Source organism: Trachemys scripta, chromosome 21 (assembly GCF_013100865.1).
Source record: "Trachemys scripta elegans isolate TJP31775 chromosome 21, CAS_Tse_1.0, whole genome shotgun sequence".
In the NCBI taxonomy this organism is placed as follows: domain Eukaryota; kingdom Metazoa; phylum Chordata; order Testudines; family Emydidae; genus Trachemys; species Trachemys scripta.
The window spans coordinates 9,770,983-9,792,717 of record NC_048318.1 but is presented as its reverse complement, the minus strand read 5'-3'; the positions used below and the strand labels follow the sequence as shown (position 1 = coordinate 9,792,717).

The 21,735-nt window shown below is 44.9% G+C and overlaps 1 long non-coding RNA gene across 1 annotated transcript; it reads right to left on the bottom strand.

Moving 5' to 3' along the window:
• Positions 1 to 1,692: 1,692 nt before the first annotated feature.
• Positions 1,693 to 3,508, bottom strand: LOC117868644. The gene is made up of 3 exons (XR_004643680.1): positions 3,387 to 3,508; positions 1,872 to 2,054; positions 1,693 to 1,764 (listed from the first exon to the last, which is right to left on the bottom strand). It is a non-coding gene; the product is annotated as an uncharacterized LOC117868644 (long non-coding RNA).
• Between the last annotated feature and the right edge of the window lie 18,227 nt (positions 3,509 to 21,735).

Here is a 21,735-nt window from a genome sequence, read left to right as displayed (position 1 = left end):
TCAGTCTCTTGCTGAAGGTTCCTCACTGCAGGTCCCCTGATGATCACATGGCCTGGTTTATAGCAACGGGAGAGCAACCACACTGCAGCCTTATAAAACTGAGCAATGTTCTTCTGCCGAACGGGAAACTTACCCAGGCGGGCAGTCCAAACACTGCTTCAGGCTCCTCAACCCACTCACATTACTGTAGGTCCCCGGAGGACAGGGTGTTGGTAACAGGGAGCCAGGTGGGCAGAACGCTCCAGCAGGGCAGATATCACCTGTCACACCATCTGTGGGCAACTGAAATTGGAAAACAGATCCTTTAACAATTAATAGAGAAAGAAGTAACTGTATCAAATGAGATGAGTATGTTAAAGGGATGCACTGATTTAGTCCCAAGTCTATACAGAACCTTACGTCAATGGACGTGTTTTGCTTTTTTTAAAATTCCCACGACATTATATTTTGGTTGCATGTAAACACTCCCTTACCATGTGTGCGACCTAAATATTGCAGCACTGTGCTAGTGCATGGGAGCTAGAAAGAGAAACTGACTATAAAGAAAGGTGATAATGATAAGTCTCTTTCCGATGTCCAAGCTGAGAGCAATGCAGGAAACCGACAGAGACCATTACTGGTGAAAAGGAAAGTAGATCTGAAAAATCTTTTCACTTTCAATGACAGATAGGCCCAGATTGGCACATGGAGTCCAATGCTCTGAACACTGGAGAAGTTCAGACCTGGGTCTAAATCTGAGGCCTAATTTTGCCTCTTGGGCTTCTCCACTAAATCAGAACCCAGAATTCAAACTTCTCAAAGTTTGTGGCTGTTTGGATCCTTGTTCTAATCTGGATCCTACCTCTCCAGCTCAAGACCGTATCTAGTTTTAATAATAGATAGCATTCATTAATAACAGAGAGAAGAAAATTCACTGTATTCATGGATTTTTTTTTGATTGAATAGTTTTGCATGGGATGGTAACTTGAATGAAACTATGCCAATTTAGACCTGCTGACGATATGGCCAGCCCCTGATATTTAGCCTGTCCTTTCAGTTACAAGTGCTGAGACTGGGATAACAAGATCATAGGACTTCATCGTGTGCCCTTCTAAGTCACAGGCAAATTTCCCATTGACATCACTGGCAGCAGAGACAGCCATGGGCACACAGCGGGGAGAATGCTCAGCACGAAGGCTCCTGGGGTACGTCTCAACTGCATCTGGGAGCAAGCCTCCAAGGCCAGGTAGACGGACTCGCTTTAGCGGGGCTTGTGCTAGCGTGCTAAAAATAGCTGTGTCGACGTTGCAGCACCGGCAGCATGGGTTCACCTGAGCTTGGACCTGGGGGCAGGACAGGCTTCAGCTTGGGTATCTGGGCCCAGCCCCGACCAGTGCCACAACATCCACACAGCTATTTCTAGGGTGCTAGCTTGATCCCCCTAGTGCAAGTCTGTCTATGTGGGCTGGGAAGCTTGCTTCCATCTGCAGTGTAAGCTTACCCCCGGAGTCCTTCCCTCCTGGGCCAATGAAGGAGAAGATGGCAGAGGAGCCCGGCTTTGAGCGAAGAAGAACTTAACACACAACTTACTGGTGTCACTGCTCTGCCCCGGCAGTGGAACCCAGACTCGCAGAGGCCACTGGGGCCTGTCTGTCCTTGACCAGCACAGTAGAACCCACCTCCACACGGGCTGCAGTCCAGCAGCGCAGTCAGCTCCTTTCTCTTACCATATGTGCCCTCCGGGCAGGGCTCAGGACGGGAGCTACCTCTGGCACAGTAAGAACCCTGCAAAACAAAGCCAGGTTCTCACAGGGCTAAAAGCTCTTACAATAAACCCGGACTTGGCCCATCTGCCTCCCCTTTTATTACAAAACCACTGCAGAACAACTTACAGCTGGGCAAGTTTTGGGCTGTGTCATGGCAGGAGAGTCACAATAGTACCCTGCAGGACACGGTTTACAAGTATTTCCTCCTTCCACAGCAGAACTATCCCAGTAGAAGCCAGGCAGACAGGGAAAAGAGAAGGGGAATCCAGTCCCTGGGGGGCACGTGTATCCTGGGGGGCAGTCTCCAGTCTGGGAAACAAAAGACAAAAGGAATCATCAGTCCTGGAGTTGTCCTTGTTGTTTCGAGATGGGATGGGTGAATCAGTTCAGCTACAATAAGAAGTGGCTTGAGCTTTGGCCAGAATTGGAAACTTTTATTATTATTAGAGTTGAGCAGAAAAGGCAAAAGAAAATCCTATAACATTTTTAAAATTAAATTTTGCCCTGTTTGTTTGCTTTTGGGGGGATCGGTCAAATTTTTGACAAAAAAGTCAACAAAATCTCAAATTTTGAAAAATGTCCACCAGCTTTCTCTGCTTATTTATTCTTGTTTATTTTGTTGAGTGCTGACAATGTGCTCGGTGCTGTACAAAGCCCAGTTAGAAAAGACAGGCCATATCTCACAATATAGGCTGTTAAAGGAAGATGCGTGGGAGAAAAAGAGAGCAGAAAGAGGTGTAGGAAAACAGTGATGGAGGGGATGGGAGAAAAAAGGGGTGTGGTTGAGGTACAAAGAGAAGATGGCTGGATGGCTGGAAAGAGGGAGGTTGTTGCATGAGCAAAGGGCAGGGTGAATGAAGGTGCAAAGACAAGAGTGGATGCAGTAGATAAGAGAACCTAACATCAACCTCATTTTGTCTCCTGATCTCAGGTTAAAGGACCCTCTGGCTCACTCCTGCTACAGTGTGGAATGACTGGGCCCTTGGGATGCCTACAGAGTTCTGGGGGCTGAGACTCTTCCCTCAGAGAACATATACACAGTAGCTGGGAGCATGCTTCCCAGGCAGGTAGACAGACATACTAGCCCCCAGGGAGGTAGTATGGGCAGAGGCTTAGGTTAGCTGCCTGAGTATGAATCCAGGGAGCTGGGTGGGTCTGTACTCAGGCGACTAGCCCAAGCTACTACTGCCCGTGCTACTGCAGGCTACCCCGTGATTTTTAATGAGCTAGCTCAAGCAGGTGGGAAGCATGCTCCTAGCTACAGTATAGACTTCCCCCACTGAGGAAGGAAGGGTAACATGGCAATGACAAACTTCTCTCTCTCAGCTAAAAGTTTGGTTGCCCCCATGCTGCTAAACCTCTAATCTAATTATTTTTACCACACATTTCTTCTTTACATCTCTTATTGATGTGAGAGTCCCAGGTCTTTGGAGACGGGACTACCAAAATGACAGCTCCCAAAACCCATAAGAGCCAGAGAGGCACTGGCTGCTGGCACTTGGCATATCTTTCATGGGCTGTATTTCATCAGAGCATCATAAGGCAGAAGCACTGGATAGACAAGCAACATGCTAACTATTACTGAGAAGGCTCCATCACCAGAGTCACTGTAGGAGGTTTCTTAGGTCTGAGGGCACTCACTGGATGGGGAATTCCTCGGGGCTCTCTCCATTCCCTGTAGCAGTACTTCCCTGCAGGACATAGCAAGCATTCATCCGCTCGGCCCAGACCCTTCTGCTCACTGTAGGTTCCATTAGGGCAAGGTCTAGCATGAGAGTCCTGGGAATGAAACACAGACTGCTCTTTAACATAGTGTTATCACTAGTGCATCCCACAATGCAAACCTCCTACTGCAGAACACACAAAAGAATCCCACTTGGGTCTGGGAACAGACATATGGGAAAGGATATTGGGAGCCAGATGTGGAGGCAGCGAAGATGATATTGGGATTCTCCAATCTTTCCATTCTGCCGATTGTTTCGTAACAGAGGTGTATGCTTGGTCTACATGCTTCAAGAGTACTAATTCCATTTCTGGCTCACAGAAGGTACGGTGAAAGGCAACTGCATAGACCTTACTCTAGATTCTAGAATTCTTATCCAGACTCATGCTCCTTGTAGCAGGTACCGTCTTTTTGTTCTGTGTTTCTATAGCACCTAGCACGGTAAGGCCTTGGTCAATGCCAAGGATCTTATGCGTAAACACAATATGAATAAGGAAAGAAAGAAAGAAGGTTAGTGAATCCTATTATTCCAGGTATTAAATCTCTTTGTCTCTTTATTAATTAATTATTATTATTAAATTAAAATTATCTAGTGGCAGCAGCACCCACAATGTGATGAGTTCTTTAGAGACATTTAAAAAACAATAGTCCCTACCCTGAGTAGCTCCCAGGCTAAGGACAGATGGACAAGTAGACAGAGGAAGTTAAAAGGAAGGGAAACAACATATTTTTATTTTATAAAACATACAGCTTAAATCAGTTCTCTGTAGGCAGCATGGTAGAAATGACTTAAATGTGGAGGGGTACGAATAACAGTAAGGAGGAAATGTGTATTAATTACATGTAGGTAATATAAAAACCTTAATAAAAACTGAATGCAATTTCCAACAAGAAAAACCAAAATACTAAAAACATCCTTAAAAATACAGCTGGGAAGGTAAGAAAGAAGTCAGAGAGAAAGGTAAAGAGGTCCAACATTATGGCACAACTTTATACACGTGGCAAACACCAAGCTCTCTGAAAACCAGGAAATCATGGAAACCAGAGTAAAAAGATCAAACAGCCTAGAGCTGGTAAGGACTCCAGCAGCAAGACTGACTCCACTCTAGCTTCCCAAAAGCAAAGCCCAGAAGATGAGAGAATGGTGAATAACAATAACCAAATAGATCCCCTTACAATGTCACCCCGGGGACAGTAGTATCCTCTTGGGCAGGCATTTCCATTGGCATCTGGAGCGACTGCCTGTCCTTCGGGGCATAGCAGGCCTGCAGGGCAAACCATAGCAAGCAGCATGGCTTCCCTGCTGGTGATCTCATCAGCACAGTAATGTCCAACGAGACAGGACAAGCAGGAGGCAGAGCCTGGGTCCTACAGGATAGAGGACACATAATACAATTTACATTTTCACAGCACAAAGGGACCCCAAACCATTTTGAAAGCTATGTCCAGGCACAGAATACTTTGCAAAGGAATGCAGCTAACTCTGGGGTGGAGGATTGCACATAGGTAAACAAATTGCCCAAAAAAACACTGTAGCTGGGTGGAATCACTCAAGCCTCAGGACACTATGACAAAACCCTATTCTTACAGAAAGTATCATGGCATCTTTAATACCCACAAAGAAAATAGAGGAACCCCGGTTTTAAGGTCTCACAAAACATACCACTATAGACAAAAAACAACATGTAATTCAGTTTATTTACCCTGGAAGCATGAAAGACTGAGTCTCTCAACTGGGAAGCTCCCCCTGCCATTGCCCATGGCTTATCTGTGGATAAAGGACTTTGTTTCCCAGCCCTGTCAATCCAACAGCTTTCATCAGTACAATAGGAAAAGAGAGGAACACAGAAATCCCTGTTCCCCCCAGCCTCTCCGTGTCACACTGGATTGGAAGGCACAACGGAGAGATAATCTGGGTCTATCTGTCATACATAAGTCCCCATTCATCATTTATCTCCCCTCTGATCTTAATGAATAGTTCCAGCAATAATTACCAAATCTCTGCAGCAATAGAAAGTTGGCCCGGGTGGAGATAGTAGGGCAATTTGATAGCGATGACATGCCGGTTTCCCATCAATATGGAAATTTGGTAATTATCACTAGAATTATTCATTACAGCTTAGTGACAGACAAATAAGGAATAGACTCAGCTTTGTTTGTCAGAACAGCTATCTCACCCATTGTCCCCTTCTGTGGCTCTGACCCATTGTTTTACCTTCCACAGTCAAATGAACATTTGATTCCATTGCAATCCCCCAGGAGCTGGGGCTGAACAGAGGAGCCTGCTCCCCGTCATTCCTCTGCAATAATTAGCCGACATTGAAGGGGAAAAAACCCATCCAAATTACAAACATCTATAAAACTGCGAGCAGCCAGCTGGGGGGAAACAAATGAAACCAGAACCTATTAACACGATGGCTATTTCCATGGCAATTGGATTGTGGTTACAGCTGTTCCTTTAACTTGCATTCATAATCATGGAAATTAGGGTTAGGACTGATCTGTGCAGAGACTCAGAATCCTGAACCTGCAGGATCATTCCCTATATTATACTCTCCAGGCCTTTCTTTGAGCCAGTTTTTAAAAAAAAAAACAACGGTGACAATGCTTCTCCATGGCTTTCCATAAGAGACAACCCCACAATCAAATAGACTCTACTGTGAGGTCTTGTCTGTATTTAACTTAACATTTCCCATCATTTCATTCCTACCAGTGCAGCTCCACTATTGATAGACAGGCCACAGGCATTTATACCAACGCATCATCTACACCGGCTCTCAGCATGCTTAGATGACAGAACAGCAGTAATGCCAGTGCCTTGTCTACACTACGGCTCCCACTCTTGCTACTTCCACTGTCAATGCCTGGGTGAGGAAGTTAAGAAAAAGCTCATTGCAAACCCAGCTTGGAACTCAAGGGGAAGGGACCAGTTTGGTCCATGGTTTGAACTTCCTTCCCGAACACCCTTCAATTCTTGTGCTGCACAGCAACTAGCATGAAACAGTTGCCACTTACTGAAAAGCTGCCAGCACCACACGCTTGGGGAGTCACAGTGCCAAGCTCAGGGCAGCGGTATCCTCCAGGGCAGGGGACACAGTCTCCAGCCGCCTTTGCTCTTTGCTCCTTGCGGTAAGTTCCTCTGAATAAGGATAGAGGGGAGGAGGCAGAGTCACTCATGGCAGCAAATTTGGTGCAGCCTGGGTGTTGCTCTTTCCTTGGCTATAATACGGGGAGACACCACCGGAGGAAACTGAGACAGACAGAGTAAACTCACCGTATCCAGAGCTGGTAGGAAACGTCCCACCCGTGATGGAACTCACACAAGCCTTGACCTCCGGAAACATGCAAGTTAAGATGGAGCACTCCACTTGCACACACTTATGATGTACACACATATTGCATACACTGGGATAGGGACAAGTTCTGAGGTCCCACCTCAGCAACATTTTAGGCCCTGCTCAAATGGGTCAGCGCATTGGTCTCAAGGTCCCTTTTTCACAACACACAATCTACTTACACTGGGCATAGAGTTGGTTTGGAGGTCCCATCTGTGCAGTAGGATCCCACGGGGCAGGCAGTGCAGTCTTCCATTCGCCCATTTCCCAGCCTGGTACTGTAGGTTCCCGCAGGACAGGGGAACTGGGTGCTTGTCCGTGTACCTTTCCCAAAGATGAGGAGGTGATGGAGATCCTAACACTAATCCTTCTCTCTAAGTGAGAGAGAATGGAAAGGTGCTTCCCCACCTAGATCTAATGAACACGTTGGTGAACACCAGCAGGTGTAATCACTGACATGGCAGATATTGCAGAAACTTTGCAAGCAGTTTTGAATTTGGAATCACAAGTATTTGCACCAGAAGCTTGATTCTAAATTTTATGCTGATGCAATCAAGGGATGGAAAATACCATGTGACCTATGTGCCAGTCCAAACAGCTTGAGTTTCAAATATCAAATACTCAGAGAGCACAGTTTGCTATCAACCCGCAGGCTGAAATATATTGGTGCAAAACACTGGCTGAGTAAACAATGAACAAATGTGTGAAAACCATGCTCTGTGTGCTGATAGTTACTAAACACAAAAATGAGCTAAATTCCCCCTACCCTGCTTAGTATCTACTTACCATCTGGGCAGTAATGTCCAGGGCTGCATCTCCCTGAAGGCACATGAGCTCCTGCCACACAAAACCAGCCTGCAGGACAGGGCAAACACTCCTCCTCTGATGCCAGACTTGTCCTATTGCTCCAGGTGCCCGGGGCACACTTGTATTGAGCTGGATATTTTGTGCCTGGGGGACAGTAGTGACCAACTGGACATGGGACAGGGGGCTTCTGCTTCCCCCCTGTTCCTGCAAACACAAGGATGGCCATTAGGAAAGGCAGTGTGACATAGTGGATAAAGCGCTGGACTGGGTCTCAAGAGACCTTGGTTTTGTTTCTGGCTCTGCCATTGGTCTGCTGAGTGACCTTGAGCAAGTCACTCCATCTTTACATGCCTCAGCTGCCCCTCTGTAAAATGGGGATAATGTTATTGACCTCCTTTGTAAAGTGCTTTGCAATCTATGGATGAAAAGTGCTATGTAAGAGCTAGGGATTATAATTATTATATTGATCGGAGAGTGAGTCACTTTGCAGGCAACATTCTGAAGAGTCTTCCAGGGACTGATTCCAAGGAGAGTGATCAAAGTGACGAGATTTGGGAACCTATGCCTGGCTGCTTATGGGTCAGTTTATTCATGCTGTGGCCTCTTAGTGCTAGAGCAGCACCTGATGGTTTAAATCAAGGAAAGCCTTAAATTCAAATTAAGATCTAACTCGACACAGGCACCAACTTAATTACACTCGATGAAATCTTCCCAAAGCACTGAGCAGTCCGCGCTGGCAATAACCCCATGGAAGGTACCCACTGCTACTGGCCATAGTACAGGGGTACTGGGACTAGATTGGAACCTACCAGTGCACTTCATGCCATTGGGCATGTAGGAACATAGCTCTCCTCATTTGCCCAAGTCTCTGGGCTATCTCAGAAGGGGCAAAGAGAAGCTACTCAAGTCCCTTTACCCATGCCACTAGGCTACCCTCAGAGGGCATGTCTACACTGCAATGTAAACCCATGTCTGTGGGAGCCTGGCTTTTGGACTCAGTGTTTCAAAGCCTACACTTGAGGGTCAACACTGCATTATAACCTAGGTTTACAATGACTGGACCTGGGTCTCACAGCCATGCTAACATGTCCATACTGCACTATACACACCTTCTGATTCAGGTCTGTGGCTTGAGCTACATCCACACTGCAGAATGACAGGGTTGGACCCAAGTCACAGCAGGGTTTGGGCTCTGACCCAACCCCCTAGCAGGGTCCTACGACCTGGGGTCTGAGCACTTGCTGACTTGAGTCAGACTGATTTCTGTGTGGACAGAAGCGGGGCTTGGGTTCAAACCTGAGCCAGACCCTGGGCTTAGTGTGCTGGGTAGACAGACCCATAGGGCCTGGAAAATACCCCCCTCCGATGACCCATAGCACTGGGTCATTCCCATAGAGGCACAAGGGACCAAGGAGTAACACACCTCTTGTACAGACGAATCTGGCAGGACATGTTTCACACTGAGACTTATCAAAAAGATGGAGATGGTTGCTGAATGTGCCTGGAGGGCAGGCGTTGCTGGGAGCATGAGGGCTGGAAGACCCCACCGGACACACATAACTAGAAAAACACAAGCAAGCTGGCTGGGTCAAGGGTTCCGATATGACAGAGCCCCTCCTGCCCCTCCCCAAACATTGTGGCCACTTGTCACATGGAGGGGGCTGTGGATGAATTCTGTAGCTAAGCAGAAATTGGGCCACTTGATGCACCAGATGATTTAGGTTGCTTGGTAAGGGCTTGCAGCCTCTGCTGAGGTGGCAGATAGGTTGAGTGACTGGTTTGGAGACAGGAAACTTGCCTAGAGAGTTGCAGGAAGCCATAGGGGTGGGAGCAGGGGCAGGACAATTCTCTGTCACGTGGGAGGAGAGTTGGGCAGCATATCTGTGAATATCCAGAGGTGTGGGGGCGGGGCGGGGGAGAAGGAGAAGACTATCTTTTTATTCTGTATGTACAGCTCCTAGCACAATGGAGTCCTGGTCCAGAACTGGAGCTCCTAGGCAATACAAAAAAATTAATAAAATTTACAATGTAAGGGCTTATCATTCTTTCTCATCCCCAAAGAAGGATCTTTTATTATGCCCCTATATTTCCTTTACAACCTGACAATGCCTCTATCTTCACATTTCTTTTGTGTAGCCGATATTCTGGAGCCCTTCACCCAATGGAGGTCAGCAGAACTGGTTTAAATATTTCATTGGAATTTATTTCCCCTCAACATTTTTTTGTCAAAATTGAAATGTTTTGTGAAAACCGTTCAACTTCTACTGATTTTTAAAATTTGTAATGAAAAGGCTAAAAATTAAAATAAAACATTTGTTCTAATATTTTGGCAAAATATCAACTTTTTCAGTGAAAAACATTGAATGAAATAGCTTGTTCTACATTTTCAATAAATAAAGTTCGATTTTTCAACTAGGTCTAGATGTTAGGAATTCGGATGCTATGCATTATGAGCATGCTCACTGAGACCCCATGATTTTGTATTATTATTATTTGTACTATGGTAGCACTTAGGAGCCCTGGTCACAGAGCGAGACGTCATTGTGCTAGGTGCTGTACAAATACAGAAGAAAAGATGGTCCCATCCCTAAAGACCTTACGGTCCTATTAAAGCTCTGATTTCCTGATTTCCAGGCTGATATTCCTGACTGACAGGTGGAAAGGTGACAACTCATTTCCCCCACACCTTCACGCATTAACAAAACAAAAGAGGCCAAACCAAAGATCACAGTCACTGAAAACAGTGCAATGAATAACTGATACTTACCCAGCCATGCACTCCGAGTCTGGCTGGGTCAAGCCAGCCTGGGTACAAACTCTACCTGCTGGGCAGGCTCTACAGTCTGTGGCATCATCCTGCCCCTGGAGAGGATTATATGTACCCGCCTGGCATGGGCGTGGGTAACTGGCACCAGCAGGGCAGAAATACCCAGTGGGGCACTTGAGACACTGTCTGATTCCTAGGGAGAGAGAGAACACTGAAGGCCTCTAGAGAGCATGAAATTGCAAAAAGGGTTGTAGCATACAAAATGTGGCTCCCTTTCTTTTACCATGATGAGTCCTACTGCAAGGAAATATGATGGAGATGTGCTCCTAGACAGGGTGCTAAAACCACTGCAGCACCAGAGGGTGGCGCTGTTGGACTAGTTGAATGCTTCCTTAGTTGAGTCACTTTTGGAAGCAATAAAACCATCTGGATTGTGTTCTGAGCTGATAATATGGGGAATAGATACATTAAAAACAAATAAATACATCAGTCTGCAAATACACATTGATGCAGGTTAGCCAGGGTCCCCTTATTTATGTATTTAACACCCCAATATCTGGACTCTGGTCTTGAGAGAGCCTGGTCTGTATAACAGTTGAGCTGTTTTCATGTTTGTATTCTGAATACGGCGTGATGAATGGGTTTCATAGACTGGAGACATACTCAGCCCAAACACATAGATACCTGCTTGAATGACAAACATGGCAAACGTGATAGTCTCTGAAATCCTGTGCGTTAAACAAAGGAAGGGGACTTAAGGGGACGCTGTTGAGATAAAAGAAAAACACATAATAAAAAAATCATTCCTTTCCAGTGTTACTGCTCCTGTCCCAGGTTTATAGAGTGCATGCTTCTCCAAGGATCCCAAAGTGCTTTACATACTAAACGAAATACAAATTTAGTAGCCTCTTCTGGTTTGGAACACAGAAGCTGTTTAAACAGCACACTGCATGTATACCAATTTAGGAAAGGAAGGAGAGAATGCCTTATCTCACTGAAATGACAGAGGGAATTTTAGGAAGGAAAAATGAAATTACTTGAAATGGGATTTGTCTAGGATACCAGGATTAACATGAGAATTTAGAAAGACTAGAGTTGCTCAAAAATTTTAATCTAATCTCCTCTCTCCCTCCCCTGCCAATGAAAAATGGCTTCTCAACCAAAACGAATATGTCCATTTTGATCAAAATTATCAGATTCAATAACAAACAACCTACCACTACCACCACAACTAAAACTGAACATTTTTTGGGTACAAATATGCAGGTTTTGGTATTTTTTTGGTTTGGTTATTCATAAAAAAATACTGAATTTTGGTTTCCAAAACCCAGAAATTTCTGCAGGAAAATCTTACCTAAAAAGTTTTGCTAAACCAAACATTTTTCAGTTTTAGTTTTTCATTGAAAAAACAAAACACTGTTGACCAGTTTTCAGAGTAGCAGCTGTGTTAGTCTGTATCCGCAAAAAGAACAGGAGTACTTGTGGCACCTTTGAGACTAACAGATTTATTAGAGCATAAGCTTTTGTGGACTACAGCCCACTTCTTCGGATGCATATAAAAACTGTTGACCAGCTTTATTGAATAAATGACCATGAATTGCCAGGACCTAAGTTTTAAACTCTGCCACACAGCAGTTTTAACATTTTGTAATCATGACTGATGCCATGTGAGTGGGAACAGGGAATAAAGATCAATCTCTTACCTGAACTCCTGGGTGTCACCCCTTTGGGTACTGGAGTGTTCAGCACTGCCTTAGAGGAAAGTATCTCACCTTCTGACTCCTCCATACTGCTACTTCTGTTATTTGAGCATCTCCCATTCAAACATCAACCGAGCCCCCTCTGCTTAGCAGAGTTGACAAGATCATCACAGAAGGTAGTACAGCTGCAGGCTAACAGTTCAGATTATTAAACTGAAAGAGTTTTTAAAATCTAATTTACTTTGCACCATCTATGATGTTTGTTTAGATGCCGCTGGCCTTGTCTGTCTATTGAATTTTGTTGTCTGGCTGAGATTTGAGACTTCTTTCTAGCTGCGCTGTGAAAATTCACTTCTGATTTTAATTTCAGAAGCGGGAGGGAAGCAACGATTTCCTAGTCTTAGCCAGTGAGCAAAGAATCATTTAACAGTCAGGATGCTTTAGTAGCCGAATTGTCCACTAACAAGAAATGATCAGATAGAAGAAAATATGCCTTAGTTTTAGGAATATGTTGCCTTGTTAATACATGTGCATCTGAGAGGCAGAGGTCCTAGTGGTCATAGCAGGGGATTGGGAATCAGGACTCCTGGGTTCTGTTTCCAGTTATGACTTCGTTAGTGTGCGACCTTGGATAAATCATTTAAGGCCTAATCTGAAGTCAACGGAAACACTTCCACTAACTTCAGTGGACTCTGGTTTATTCCCTTAGTCTTTCTGTGACTCACTTTCCCTATTTGAATAAGAGTATTAACGCTGGGGGGCGGCGCGGTGGCGTGGTGCTGGGGCGGGGTGTTACGGCGGGGCGGGGCGGCGCTCTTCTTTTTTGCCTGGGGCGGCATAAAAGTTAGAGCCGGCCCTGTTTGTTAAATCAAGGCAGTATAAACACATAAAGTATCATGATTGCAGTAGAATGTCAGGGGTATTGTAGGGCACTGTTACAGTTTGTGAAGTGCTTTGTCAGCAGGGCCGGCTCTAGGCACCAGCCGACCAAGCACATGCTTGGGGCAGCACCTCAGAAGGGGCGGCCAATGTTGGGCTGGCAGGGGGGCGCTCGAGGCGTAAAAAAACCTGTTTTTTTGTTTTTTGTTTGTTTGTTTTTGTTTCGGCCGGGCAGCGCGGGGGTGTTTCAGCGACGCGGTGCTGGGGGGGGGCGGGGGCTTCGGTGGTGCGGTGCAGCGCTCAGGGGGTTTGGCCGGCCCAGCCCGGCACAGCGCTCCAGGGGTTTGGGCGGTCTGGCCTGGCGCAATGCTCGGAGTAGGGGTTTGGGCAGCCAAGCCCGGCCCAGTGCTCCGGGGGTTTCGGCAGCCCAGCGTAGCGCTCGGGGGGGGGGGGGGGGTTTCGGCGGACCGGCGCCCCTGGGTTTTGGGGGGCGCGGCCCGGCGCTGGGGGGGGGGGGGGGGGGGCGGCGCGATGGCGTGGTGCTGGGGCGGGGTGTTACGGCGGGGCGGGGCGGCGCTCTTCTTTTTTGCCTGGGGCGGCATAAAAGTTAGAGCCGGCCCTGTTTGTCAAATCAAGGCAGTATAAACACATAAAGTATCATGATTGCAGTAGAATGTCAGTAATCCACACCCATTATAATTCACAATGAAATGCAACAAACCTTACCTGTGCCTTGGTAAAGATTTAGTAGCAGAGGAGACTTTAGTGAAGCTGCCTATTAGTTAAGCATGATTATTTGCACCCAGATATATTACATTCCACTCACTAATACACAATGAAAAATAAATAATTAAAAACAAATGACAATTATCGAAATAAATGAACCAAGTACAGTTTGGGATGCATCATTCTGGGATTTTTCTCTATTTTTTTAATTGAGTTTGCCCAATTACTTGCTAATTTGCAAAATTCAGTCACTCTCAACAGGTTTCCTGACTTCACAATGTTCTACTGTAGGAAAAAGAAAACAACAACAACGCAGAAGGCAAATGGAAAAAAATAAGCTGCAATTTTGTAGCAGTTGATTTCAAAAGGCTGGTTATCTGGGATTTTCCATATTTTCTTTTACACACAAAAACCATGCAAAAAAAGACTTATTATTAATTATAATTATTTGTACTGCAGTTGTGCCTAGGAGCCCCAGCCATGAACCAGGACCTCATTGTGCTAGGTGCTGTACAAACACAAAGCAAAAAGAGGGTCCCCGCCCAAAGAGCTTACTGCTTAAGTACATTACTGCCCTGCTGTTCTTCTCATTAAAGGTTTGAAAATGAGGTTGGGTTAGAGCATGGCCTTGAGGAGATTGTTAACTAACATGATGTTAAGCACCATATTGCAGTCACACAGCAGGCAGTGTCAACTCTTGATTCACCCTATAGTTTACCGGCTGACATGAAGTTAGACACAACAGTGCCTGTCTGAACTGACTGCTATGCCATCTGACTCTGCCATTGGCCTGTTGGGTGACCGTGAGCAAGTTCATTGCTCTGTGCCTCAGTTTTCCCATCTGCAAAATGGGGATCATAATATTTATCCTCCTTTGCATGGTGCTTTGATATCTACAGATGAAACAGATGAATGCTATATGAGAATTCGGTGTTATGCTGATTATGTAACAGGATTCCTCAAGGTAACAAGATCTGGTTTTCTCATAGAGAGAAGTCTATTAGGGGCATCATTCTGAAAGCTGCTAAGGATTCCTGTCTTTTCTGGATGTTGAGGGCACTCAGCACCTTTCAAGATAAATTCCCAAAATAAAATAAAGCCAACCCAGGGGCTAGAGCTTACAAATCCTTATTCACGCAAGCAGCCCAGTTGGTGTCATATACTGAAGGCCTATTCTTTGCTCTATAGTCAGCACACAGAACTTCGAACAGCTCGGCTTTGACACGGTCCAGGTTTTCTCAAGATATGTCTCAGGAATCCTGGGATTTAAATGCTTTACAGAGAGACAGACTAATCTGCATCAGTGTTCTCACAGGGTGATAGGCAGTGAGACTAGTGGCGAGTTTCCGGATTGGGCCCTGATTTTGTGCACTTGATGCATATTCATGAAGGTGCCCTCTGTTTCAGAGGAGGCCGCTCAGGCAGTCTGTTCCATTAAAAACAGATTTGTTTCACTTACAGGTGTCATCTGTTAGGACAAACGTCAAGACAGAGGCCAGTGGCCAAACCATTGATCTCCTGTCCTAATGGACGTCACAGGTGAGTAAAATAAACCTGTTTTTAAATGGAATGGACTGTGTAAGCGACCTCATCTTTTCAAGAGCATGCCTGCAGGGATATGCATGTTGTGCTGCATGCGGTGGCACCGGATATTCAGATACCCACAGCAGACAGCAGCAGACCTCTCCCTCACATACACCTCTACCTCGCTATAACGCAACCCGATAGAACACGAATTCGGATATAACGCGGTAAAGCAGTGCTCTAGAGAGACGGGGCTGCACACACTGCGGTGGATCAAAGCAAGTTCAATATAACACGGTTTTACCTATAAGGACAGCATTATACCGAGGTAGAGGTGTATTAGGAACAGGAAACACTTATCAGTGGCTTGTGTGCTAGGTGCATAGGCTTTGCCATACCAATTTAGACCAAACAAACCATACAGCATCTAACCATTGTGCAATGCTCTACAAAGGTGGAAATTTCTTCCTGGCCCTTGCAAAGATCAGCTAGTGCGAAGTCACCCCTGTGCAGAGGGCCAGCCTTAATTCCTATTTTGAGGGGGACATACCTTTGTGCTGTCTCTCTGCATCAGAGTGAATTGCACCCACAATGCCCTGAAACATAAGCGTTGGCCCCTATCTGATCATAAATATATATATATATAGATGTTTTTATTGACCATAAAGTAATTCAGTCTTTTTTTAAACCATGGACATCTTATTTGAACCTCCTTTTCCCCACACCACATTTCTTCTACATTCCCCTGGAATTGGCCATGAAACTAGTTTCCTTTTTGTCCCTCTCCAGGTGGACAGTCATGGCAGCTCTGCGTCCGATTCTCTCACCAAGCAGCTTAAGCTAGTGATAAGCTGGGTGGCTGTGAATCTGTGGCAGGAAGGCACCTGGGTGCTGGAATGACTGCAAACGTGTGGGCACCAAGCAACCAAAATGGGCCAAATTTGAGTGGCGTTGTGATCCTGTGCACCAGGCTGCAACACCAGTCACTCAGATTTGGCTTAGCCACCCCTTGTCTTACCAGCAGGATGATGTTCTGCTGTTAAGCCATCCAGTTCTGGTCAGGGGGCTGGGCCCCCTGTTCCCTTCCCTACTTGCTGTTCCCCCACTGAATTCAGGTTTTCAAAAGTGGGGGCACGACCACCCTGTTTAAAAAGTGAGAGCTAGTGGCCCTTTGGTCCCCCAGCACCTATGGGCAGGCAGGCAGGATGGGTCTGGGGAAGGAACTAGACAGAAGCTCTGCAGTAAAGCAGCTTGAAAGAGAGAAGTTTTAGGAATAGGTTTCCTTATTCCAATAAAATCTCCTGTTCAGTGTTGGAAGAAAGTGACTCCTCCTGTGATTCTTTTGCCATGTCTGTGGCACAATTTTTGGGAAGGTCTGAGGTGCTGAGCATTGACAGCTGAAGTCAACAGCAGCTGTAGGTGCTAAGCCGCTCTAAAAATCATGACCCCAAAGTCTTTCAGATGTGTGTTCCACTGATAAAGTTATCAGCAAATGTCATAAATGCCCGTGTTTCAGTAACCTGAATGTTGGCCAGTCAGTTTGTGTGGGTAGCTTCACTGCCTTGTACACATAGTGCTGTGAATATGACCCATGTCTATAGCAACTGACAATCATCAACATCATCCAATATCTGTTGGGAGGCTGGTCCCTCGAGGAAATGATTGGCAGGAGTTCAGCGTGTTGGAGAAGCTTGTGCAGGACCCTTGCAAAATGCATTTTGCATCCCCCTCTAGTGGCTGATCTGCTATCAGAGCACAACCTACTACTGAAGGCAGCCAATGGAATTACTCCTTTAGTTCAAGTGGCAGAGTTCTGTGCTGCAGATCTGAAGGATCTAGGTTCAAATACTACTGATTTCCTATTACTCTGCCACTGTCCACATCTTACATATCAAGGGGTTCAGCGTAAGGCTTTGGTCTCTGGGCATGTTAATCTTGTTCCTTTCACCAGCCAAAAATTATTTGAAATCTCCTCTTCTATTGCATTTTAAATAACTCACATTACACATAATAACCCATTTTTATCTCATTTTAAAGTTCTAATAATTCCTAAAAGCTTCGCTGCACATCTGGAGGTGAGTAGGAGATTTCCTAGGTGTTCTCCTCTCTGTGCTCTACAATACCATCTCAGCCAGAGGGTAGTAAATAAGCACTATAACTGTCATACCCTGTATAAGCAACTAATTAGCAGGGTGATTTAGATCCAGAATTATTTCCCCCCATTGTGCAAAATGGAGATGAAATAAAACACAGACCTGGCAAGCATGAGGAGCCATCGCTGGGTTTGCAGAGCTGCTCTCGGGGTTCAAAGCTCCCTGCTGGGCATGGAGGGGCTGTAAATCCATCAGCGCAGAAGTGACCTGAGAGAAGAGGCAGTCAGAACAACGTACATGGCTGGGAAACTGCATTCCGTGCTGTTCAGTCTCCTGAGAAGCCACTTCAGAGAGGAGAGAGTTCACTGTTAGGCTGTTCCACACAGAGTATCAAATGGAGGCCATACTGAGTCAGATGCATGGGTAAGTATGGACAAATCTCAGGGAGTTGCAAGTCCCATTGTGCCATGCTTTGGGAGCTCAGCTTTAGAGTGTGTATGGGCTGCAGGGCTGAGGAGAAGACAACAGAGTGCTTACAGGTTTCATACTAGTAGCCTACTAATCTGTCCTGCCCCTACCCCAGGGTCGAGTCTCAAAGCTCTGGCATTAGGACATCCTGAAGAGGACACTGTGATGTAAATATCATAATATCACAATGCAGGTTGAGTTTGTGGATTGATGGCTCATGCCTAGCCCCAGTGTGTTGGGTTTTAACAAAGCCTACATCACACTGCAAAGCTCAATGTGTGAAACAAGCTTGTCAGGTGATTCACTCCTCAAGCACACCTTTTACTCTTCCGTTTGCAGAGTGATACATGCAAGGAGTGGGGGTGAGTGTTTAACTGTATGGAGCACTGCTTGGAAAAAGGAACCCCCAACTCAGGTCTTCCGGGATCTGAACCAAAGCCCATTGAAGTCAATGGGAGACATTCCATTGGGTTTTGGCTCACACTCTCTAAATGCCTGTTAGATGAGGCATTAGAGGAGTGAAGTTCTGGAACAGCCTTCCAAGGGGAGTAGTGGGGGCAAAAGACATATCTGGCTTCAACACTAAGCTTGATAAGTTTATGGAGGGGATGGTATGATGGGATAGCCTAATTTTGGCAATTAATTGATCTTTGATTATTAGTAGGTAAATATGCCCAATGGTCTGTGATGGGATGTTAGATGGGGTGGGATCTGAGTTACTACAGAGAATTCTTTCCTGGGTGCTGGCTGGTGAGTCTTGCCCACATGCTCAGGGTTTAGCTGATCGCCATATTTGGGGTCAGGAAGGAATTTTCCTCCAGGGCAGATTGGCAAAGGCCCTGAAGGTTTCTCACCTTCCTCTGCAGTGTGGAGCACTGGTCACTTGCTGGAGGATTCTCTGCACCTTGAGGTCTTTAAACCACGATTTGAGGACTTCAATAACTCAGGCATAGGTTAGGGGTTTGTTACAGGTGGGGGTGGGTGAGATTCTGTGGCCTGCATTGTGCAGGAGGTCAGACTAGATGATCATAATAGTCCCTTCTGACCTTAAAGTCTATGAGTCTATGAGTGGATGTATGCAAGCACTAAAAAGCGTACAGCTCACCTGATGGGCATGGCTGGCATTGCAGGCCTTCTGGTGATTCAACGGGTTCACGGTCCTGTTGAATCTGACCCACAGTATCCAAACAGCAGGAACTTTCATTGCACCTTTGGCACTCACTCTTCCCAGGGGCATCAGTGCAGGAACCAGGTGGGCAAGGGAGAGGCTGGATGGTACCAATGTGCGGACAATAATGGCCTAAAATAAAATTAAACAGTGAGTGATGAGGCAACATGATAGAGCAGCACACGATCTCTCAGGGCCCGTGCATGCCTCATGCACTCAAAGAGAGCAGCTGAGTCGAGAATGGCCCCTGGTAATGGAGCAAGCTGGTATATTATTGATAGGAACAGTGCAGACCCTGTACAGGGTGGCTGGCTTAGTAAGTGCACTGTCCTCCTTGAAGCTCCTGATAACTTACACATTAAAAGGGTTTCAGAACTATTGGCCATGAAATGCCAGAGACACTTAAAGGAAGGGAAAGGAAAATATTGCAGTACTCAGAGCCCCAATAAAACCCCATACAGAGTGTGAATGAAAGCCAGGTGATACTGGAGGTCAAAACCAGACTCACATTACCTATCGCCAACTCCCTCTCCCTCTGACTCCAGCTCTTTTACTCAGCTGCTAAATTGTTTCAAGTCACAGGTGAGGAGCATCTGGGGGTAGTACTAGAAACTGCCCCAGAAATGTAATCAAATGAGCTGTAAAGCACTTTGATTTTCAAAGGCAGGTATATCCAACAGTCCTAGACAAGCAATTTTACAGGATTTATAGCAAAAAAGATCAAAACTGAAGAATGGCCGAGAAATCCAGAGAGAGGGCTTCTATCAAAGCTCCAAACATTGTAATATTTGAAGTAAACAAAGAAGAAAAAGAAAAAAAAAAAAGAGAATCCTGCTTTTTTATTAAAATTTGGAAAGCTGAGAACACCCAAATTTTAAAATCTGAATAATGGCAACCACCTCTATAGCTGGTTGAAAAACAAGAAGAGGGAGGGATGTGAAATGTTGGTTGGAATGTTTTTTTGGTTGTTTTGAAATTTCAGTGAAAATTTTCATTGAGATTTTGAAACTCAAGAACATTTCAGCCAGCTCTAGTCTGTATAAGCCCAGAGAGCTGCAATTTATGTGACTAACTGTTCTTTTATCCAAGAGCATTCTCATTTCTGAAGTGCCAAATAATGCTGCTGTGAAGAATATCAACGACTTCTTTCTGCAGTATAAACAGAGACACACGGACACAGCAAATGGCACAGTCCCACTAACTCACCCAATCCATCGTCTTCATAGAATCCAAGTACTAGAGCTGGCCAAAATTTCAAAATTCTAAAAAAAAAAATCAGGAAAAAATTCCAGTGATAACCAATAAATGTTTCTTGTGTTTGAACCAACCGTAGAGCTGGTAAAAAGTGTCTGAACTTTGAAATTCCAACAAAATCTTCATTTTTTAATGAAATTTCAAATAAAAAAATGAAGATTTTTGTTGTTAAAAATTTAATTCTTTCTCCTTTTTTCCAATTATGTCTTTTCCTAGTTCATTAATGAAGGTGTTACATGAGATCAGACCTAAACCAGTGAGTTCTGTTACTTCATCAGATGTCCCCTGACAATTTGATGCATCGCCAGATATCTCTATCCTTTATTTACGGACCTTCTGCCAGTTTGCATTTAGCAACAAAGTGCTCACATCCAAGCCAGTTTGAATTAATTTTTCCAAGTAAGATTCTGTGGGACTTGGTATCAAATGCTTTACTAAACTCCAGATGGTTATTTGAAGAATGAAAAAAATAAAAGGATTTAATTGTGGCATAAAAGTGCCATTGCTATGCTGAAATATATCCCAATCTATCTGCATAGCAATGGCTTTTTATTCTCTCACTCATGGTATTCAGTATACAGATTACACACAATTAAAGTCAGTCAAACAGTGGAAAAGAACATCATGAATTCTAGGGTTTCAATCCCCTTTGACCATATCCAAACTCTTTAATATCCTTGAGCTTCAAAAAATGGTCTGTTTGATTAAATCAGACATATATCTGATGTAGAACACATGCATTCTACCCTTTAGAATACCAGGAAGACTAATATTAAAATCCAACATGGATACTTTGTAAATATTTCACCTGTCACCTACCTAGAGAGTCTCTCTTATTATGTGCATGTACAGCACCTAGAATAATGGGGGCCCAATCCTGGATGGAGCCTTTGGTTTCTACTGCAATATGAATAATAAGAAAAGTAATAGTCTCATCACTGTAATATCTCAGATCTGGCCATAGCCTGCCATTTGTTCACTTGGTTAAATATTTGCAAGTACTCAACAGTTTTGCAAATAGCAGGGCTGGTTTGCAAATCCTTCACAAAGTCTAAAGAAGCCAACATTTCCTGGAGTTTGTTTGCAGCAAACATTACATGCCCAACCCTCTATACAACATAGTAAATGATGTGTGCCATTACACACATACCCTAAGCCATTCTCCCCTCCCACATTTTACTCAGGTCTCCTAGGTGAGTGCTATTTTTTGTATATCCTTAGTCCCAGTAGCTGGAAGTTTGGTAACCTCAGCGTGCATTATTCAATTTCTATAGTAGTGAATTACAGGCAGCATTTGAATATGAACCTCTGGGGCCTTGATGCTATCCCGATCTCTCTAGCCACTCCATTTCTCCTTTTATCAGACAACAAGCAAGGCATCTAGAATACAAGAACACTTCATTATTTAATAAGAGGGATTCTAATTACTGACATGAGAATCAAGTTACTGGGTTCAGTGACTCTGCAGGAGACACCTGCAGCTGCTCATTAAATACTTCAGCTTCAGATGCAGCAATGTTGCTTAGAGGAAAGGAAAGCCTAGCAT